The sequence below is a fragment of the Podarcis bocagei genome, assembly GCF_964188305.1.
Source record: "Podarcis bocagei genome assembly, chromosome: 1".
NCBI classification, from domain to species: Eukaryota; Metazoa; Chordata; class Lepidosauria; order Squamata; family Lacertidae; genus Podarcis; species Podarcis bocagei.
Window position 1 is genome coordinate 30,762,350 of NC_138125.1, and position 7,024 is coordinate 30,769,373.

At 44.3% G+C, this 7,024-nt stretch overlaps 1 protein-coding gene across 2 annotated transcripts in view; it reads right to left on the bottom strand.

Annotated features, from left to right (window-relative positions):
• The window catches only part of ADCK1 (aarF domain containing kinase 1), a 117,230-nt gene extending 115,847 nt beyond the window's left edge, over positions 1-1,383 (bottom strand). The window contains exon 1 of one of the 2 annotated variants that reach the window (XM_081173527.1): positions 530-1,383. The gene's annotated coding sequence lies outside the window, so the exon portion shown is untranslated. The remainder of the gene's footprint in view (positions 1-529) is intronic. The other variant, XM_081173523.1, reaches the window with a different exon arrangement.
• Positions 1,384-7,024: the final 5,641 nt, after the last annotated feature.

Below are 7,024 nucleotides of genomic sequence, written 5' to 3' on the forward strand. Positions count from 1 at the left end.
AAATTTCAGGCGGGCTGTTGTGGGTGGGGCGAGAGTGGGTGGCAGGTAGCACTTCAGAGGTGAATGAACGGCCGAGTTCTTACGTAAAGCGAGCCGGGGACTGGATACGGTAGTAAAAAGGGGACACGAAGATAAAGCGGGGCTGAGAGCACTTCTGGGAAAAACTAAAAGGTCAGGACACGGTGCTACTGGGCAGATCGACACACTGAAATGAGCGTTGAAAGAAGCCGGCCCCATAAGTGGGGCTAGGGAGGAATGCAGCGCATAGGTGAGGTGGAAACATTTGATACGGAAGGACCCTAAATTTACTTTCGTGACTGGGCTACGGGGACGTGCGGGGGAGGTCCCATTTCGGCCCCTTCGAACCCCCTGCTGTCTTCTCATTCATTACTCGACGTTCTAGATTCCACAAAGGTTTGTCCCTCCGCCGGAATGCTCCAAAGGGGACCCTCTGCCCGCCCCGTCCCTGTCCCCCTGATCTGGCCGTCCAGCCACAGCCAACAAGGACAGCGCCGCTCTCCACACTTACCGGCTTTCTGGGCACAGGAACGCTTTTATTCGGCGGAATCCAAGGTTCCTCCCCTCTCTTCCCCACCCCCTGCTTCCCGCACGTAGTACAGGCTTTCCCCTGCCGGGGATGCTGGGACTTGTAGTTTTCTCGCGGATGCCAAAGCCTCGGGATCTGTAGGGGCGCCTGGGCTCCGAAAAACTACAAGGCCGGAGCCACCGGGCGAGCTCATTGAAAGGGAAGGGGGGGGTGAAGCGCCGGCGCGGTTTTGCTGTCAGCCGGAGAGGCCGCCTTCGCTGACACCTGTTTGTAGGTCAGCATTTACATGTGTTCACCTGTATCAGCAACAAAGCTGGTAGTTTTGCAATAGGCAGGCATGTCGTGCGCTGTGAAAGCTAGTGGGGAAAACAGGACAAACCGCTCCTGCTTTCAAGACAAGCCTGGCAAATCTGGAGATATAATTAATGATTTGATACAGTTGATAGTCTGTACTTGTTTAAACTCATGTGTAAACTATTCATTCTACCTATTATATAATTTTGTTTCTCATTTTTAAAGTTTTATCTAATTGTCATCTCTGTTGTGTATACATATAGAATGAAATAATGATTTAAAAACTATTTTTTTTAACCCCATCACCCACTCCTGTTTTAGAAGCACAATTTCCCAATCCTCATGGTCCTCAAGGCAGTCGCCATCCTAAACAATTATTGCATATCAATGTTGCCTAGGTTTGAGGTGGCTTTTGCTGTCTTCTAAAATATCCAGTTGCATAAACTGAAAGCAGTGCCTTAGACTGTGTTGTGTTTACATCAGAGGCTACTTCTGAGTAAACGCATTGAGGACTGTACTGCTACCCGCCTGCCCCGCCCCGGGCCACCAGTATATCATAGTAATTTGTTAATATACTAGCATAATATTTGGTGGAAGCCAGTCTGATAATTCGCTTGAAGGGTGGGGTAGAAAACCTATAATAGATACATTAAGTGGGTGCAACAGAGTAGTGTTTTAATTTGTTGGAAGCCACCCAGAGTGGCCGGGGTAACTCAGTCAGATGGGCGGCATATAAAAAAGTACTTGTTGTTGGTTTGGTGTTCTACGTTACGGTTTGCACTGATGCATCCCTATTGAGGTTACTCACAATGCAGGGGAATACAACCAACTGGGTGGCAAAATTAAAACCAGATTTGCACTGGCGGTATCATATATTTGTTGTTGGCATCCATCTGTCTCAGGAAGCAATGGAGGAGTGCACCTTAGGAGGTGAAAGACAGCTTAGTATTAAAGTATTAATTTATACAAACCTTCACGGGAAATCTTTTTCTACAGATCCCAGATGCTCACATCTGAATCTTTGGCCAGGGCCAATAACAAAGAACCATAACATAGGTATTCTACTATTCTGCTACACTGGTAACCCTCAGTGAGGCCCTAAGTGAGGTCAGAATGAGACAATGTTTTTAAAATTTCCCTAAGAGGCTGCCAATAGTCAAGGAGGGGTCATCATCAGCCTTATGCTTGTGCTGACCTCCTCAAGGATTGTACTAGGAACAAGGACCCAGATGCGGGTAGGAAGGCTAGAATAGAAGATAGCAGAAACTCCAATGGGTTCTATGTGGAGCTAACTTCAGGCACTAGGCCTCTTGGCAGAAAAACTCTGCATCACAAAGATGTCTGCAAACGTGGCATGAAGGCTGACAACATTAACCCCACTTTATGTGAATCCCTTGCAGACGATCACAGTGCCTGAAGACAGACAGGTTGTGTATCCACAGCAATGACCAGCAAAGGAATAACCCTGTCTGGAGGCAGTTGGAGGATGGATGGCAGCTAACAGATTGAGGTTGAATCCTGACAAGACAGAAGTACTGTTTTTGGGGGACAGGAGGCAGGCAAGTGTGGAGGACTCCCTGGTCCTTAATGGGGTAACTATGCCCCTGAAGGACCAGGTGCGCAGCCTGGGAGTCATTTTGGACTCACAGCTGTCCATGGAGGCACAGGTCAGTTCTGTGTCCAGGGCAGCTGTTTTCCAGCTCCATCTGGTACGCAAGCTGAGACCCTACCTCCCCCCAGACTGTCTCGCCAGAGTGGTGCATGCTCTAGTTATCTCTCGCTTGGATTACTGCAATGCGCTCTATGTGAGGCTACCTTTGAACGTGACCCAGAAACTACAACTAATCCAGAATGCGGCAGCTAGACTGGTGACTTGGAGCAGCCTCTGAGACCACATAACACCGGTCTTGAAAGAACTACATTGGCTCCCAGTACATTTCTGAGCACAATTCAAAGTATTGGTGCTGACCTTTAAAGCCCTAAACGGCCTTGGTCCAGTATATCTGAAGGAGCATCTCCACCCTCATCGTTCTGCCCAGACACTGAGGTCCAGCTCCGAGGGCCTTCTGGCAGTTCCCTCACTGCGAGAAGTGAGGTTACAAGGAACCAGGCAAAAGGCCTTCTCAGTAGTGGCGCCCACCCTGTGGAACGCCCTCCCATCAGATGTCAAAGAAATAAACTATCTGACATTGAAGTCCTCCTCCGAGGGTCTTCTGCTGGTTCCCTCACTGCGAGAAGCCAAGTTACAGGGAACCAGGCAGAGGGCCTTCTTGGTAGTGGCACCCGCCCTGTGGAACACCCTCCCACCAGATGTCAAAGAGAAAAACAACTACCAGACTTTTAGAAGACATCTGAAGGCAGCCCTGTTTAGGGAAGCTTTTAATGTTTAACAGACCACTGTATTTTAATATTTTGTTGGAAGCCACCCAGAGTGGCTGGGGAAACCCAGACAGATGGGCGGGTTATTATTATTATTATTAATAATAATAATAATAATAATAATAATAATAATAATAATAATAATAATAACCACTGGGAGGAGTGCAGACAGAAGAAATGCCATAGTGTACCTGCAGCAGCAAAACAGGACACCTTCATCTGCCCCACCTGTAATAAAACATGTCTCCCCCATATCTTTCTGTACAGCCACAGCAGGCACTGTAACTCTCCAATGGTTCGACTTTACCCCCAAAGGTGCACACTTCCACTGTCGCCCAAGACAGATGGATGACAACAAGAGGGGATTTGAGTGACAAGCTACCCTTGCTGAATTTCCCTCTCATGCAAAATTATTAAAAGGTGCAAGAGGGGCTGGCCTCCTTTGTATTGGGCTAATTTACTGCCCATTAAACGTCAAATGCAACCGAGCCCTAGAGAAAGGTAGATAAGGGTGGCTTCATTGTATCTGCAAAACACTTTACACAGTGGCAGACGTAGGACTTAGACCTCCAAGATGCAGCACTCTGCCCATCAGCTCACTTTGGCAAAAATGCTGTTTTGTGCCATGTTTGCTTCCCTTTCCCATATAATAGGCAAAACCTCCAGTAGTTCCTCCCATACCCCAGCTCACATTCAATATCTTTATCAAGAATCAAAATCCTCCATAAAATGGATCTCCCCCCCTCCCCCGCAAACATCTCTCCACTGCCACCACTGACAATAATCAAGGATAAATGTGCTCATTAGGAACAATGGAAGTGTTGATGACAAGGGAAAACATTTGCAGGTGTGAGGGATGTAGCTTCCTGTACAGCTGGCTTTTAACTCGGGCCTCCCTACCACCAGAAAGGAGAATAATGACGAACATCACCATTTCCAGGAAGATGGAGCTGATTTATTTTCTAAAGCTGTGCTAGAATAATTATGATGATGCTAAACAGATTTTTTTTAAAAAAAAAAAAGTTTAAAATACATTTTCTAGGAGAATCAAGAAAGAGAACAGAGCATCTTTTACTGAGCCATAGCATTGTCAATATAGATATGCTCTTTCTGGGACACCAATAAGCTTGTTTTGCACTTCCCTGACTTGGTAGGAAGTTTCGGGGGCAGACTTTCTACAGGGCCAGTTTCCTAGGGAGAAGAGAGCACTGGAGGCTTACGGAGATTTTGAAATTTGGGGGGAGAATGTAGCCACCAGGATCCCTTCAGCACCCCTTGTTACCAGCCACAGAGGCAATGCCATCAGTGGTTCAGTGGAGACGGGATGATGCCCAGCTCTGTTTCTCTGAAACATCCAAATCAGGAGAGGTCACGCAGGAGACCTGTCCAACAGTTCCTTTCAGCCTCCAGCCAAGCAGATAGGGAGGAATGTCCAGTAAATAGTAGCCACCAATGATCATGTGCCTTGCAGGCTGCTGACCCCTGTGGCATTCCGATTTAATTTGAAATACTTTATTGTCACATGTACAACTTGTATACAGTGAGATTACAAGATTAATGTAAATCCTTAAATTACTCCCACAATATATTTTATTAATAATAATAATAATAATAATAATAATAATAATAATTATTATTATTATTATTATTATTATTATTATTTATACTCCACCTTCCCCAGCCAAGACCGGGCTGAGGGCGGCTAACACCAGGTATAAAAACAATTGATTAAAATACAACTTAAAAACAAGATTAAAATACAACATTAAAATGCAGCCTCATTTCAGTAGAAACTCAAATCAAAAACTTTTTTTGGGGATGAAAACGTCAAGTCTTCACCAAGGCCAACCATCCAGACTGGTCCTACGTGGGCCAGAAAAAAGCCAGGGAAGTCCCCAAACAGGAGTTCCATCACAGAAGGAGAAAGGAAAAAGGAAAGAGGGGGAGGGGATCAAGTTGATTCCAAGCCAACTCTGTCTTACAGGCCCTGCGGAAAGAAATCCTGCAGGGCCCTGGTCTCATGAGACAGAGCATTCCACCAGGCAGGAGCCAGTGTTGAAAAGGCCCTGGCTCTGGTTGAGGCTAATCTGACTTCCTTAGGGCCTGGGACCTCTAGGGTGTTGCTACAACTATAAGTACATTAATTGGCCAGTTGTTCAACATTAGGACTTTTGTATACATAGCAGTTGTGTAAATGTGACGTTTTACCATATTGTGTTGCTACAGCAGCCTGAAAACTTATCACTTCCCACTAAGCTGGGATAATCATAACAGGAGCACTAGTGCTGGAATGTTGGAATATATAACTCATGCAACCTGGGCAAGGGTCTGTCTTACTTTTGCACATTTAATCATACTGAGTCTATCAAAACTAATTCTGAATGAAGTTCTCTAGAAGTCCCATTTACTTTTCATTTTTCATTGTTCTTCCCACCCATACACAATGTTGTGATGTTACACTGAGCATTTGATGGTTTTAATGGCTTACTCTGTTGCTTAGGATTTGTTTCACTGATGTAATCACTTTTAATTCCAGTGCTCTGCTATCTGTCGAAACAGATGTTGAACATGATTTGCCTTGACTTCCAACCTACTTTTTCTTTTAATCACTGGATCACAAGTCTTGTCCGAAAGGGAAATATGTGTCTATATCTGCCTTCTATCTGCATTTGTTCTCTTGATTCAAAATAATCTGCTTCTTGTGGCTCTTAACTAAATAATCAAAATCTGAGGCTGCGACAAAGGAAGAATACCCCAATTGTATAATACCATGTGCCCCAGAACACGAGGTAATTCTATAATCAAAGCCAAACTATTCTATTATTAGAATGTGCACCTACTTAGAGTGATTGGATTTCCTCTTTGTGTGACGGTGCCTGAAGAAATAGCTCAGGGTTTTTTTTAAAGTACAAAAATATTAAGAGATTATCCAAAACTGCCAAGGAAGAATGCTTTTATCTTCTTGATAAACAAATAACCAATTTCAAATATCCTGCATAAGCTCACAGCTTGCTCACGCATTACCCACAAAACACTAAAGACCAATTGATTCAATCAACAGAAGAAAGTGGAGAAAGATTGTCCTGAGAAAGAAAATGATAAACGATTATCTACCACTTCATGATGAAAGTAAAGGACTACATGCCTGCATACAAAAAAAAAAAAAACCCCCACTCCTCTGTGTCTTCTCTTTTTGCTCATTTTTAATGCAAAAATCACCTTTACTTCCCAAGGGGAAGTATTCAACCATGCAATCCCACTGGCAGCCTCAAGGAGTGCAGTCCAGGGAAACTTTTACTACCAGGTGTGTTGTCTGCTGTTTATGACTACTTTTGTTGTGTTTGTAGTTATGTAATTTTTAATATATTTGTAAGCTGCTTTGAGCACAGTTTTGACTTTCGAAAGGTGACATACAAATAAAATGATTTGTTGGTTGGAAGTAACTTTTTGCATTGTATATAATCATAGAATTGCAGAATTGTAGAGCTGGAAGGGACCCCAAGGGTCATCTAGTCCAACCCCCTGCAATGCAGGAATCTTAGCTAAAGCATCCATGACAGGTGGCCATCCAACCTCTACTTAAAAACCTCCAAGGAAGAAGGGTCCACAACCTCCCGAGGGAGACCGTTCCACTGTTGAACAGCTCTTACGGTCAGAAAGTTCTTCCTGATATTTCTATTTTTCCAGACATGTGATGCCATTAAATATTCACAGGAGGCAAATCAAAGACAGCATGAACATCAAAATTGATATCACACTTGCCATTAGGATCACAGCATTTTCTGCAAATAGGAAAGTGATATT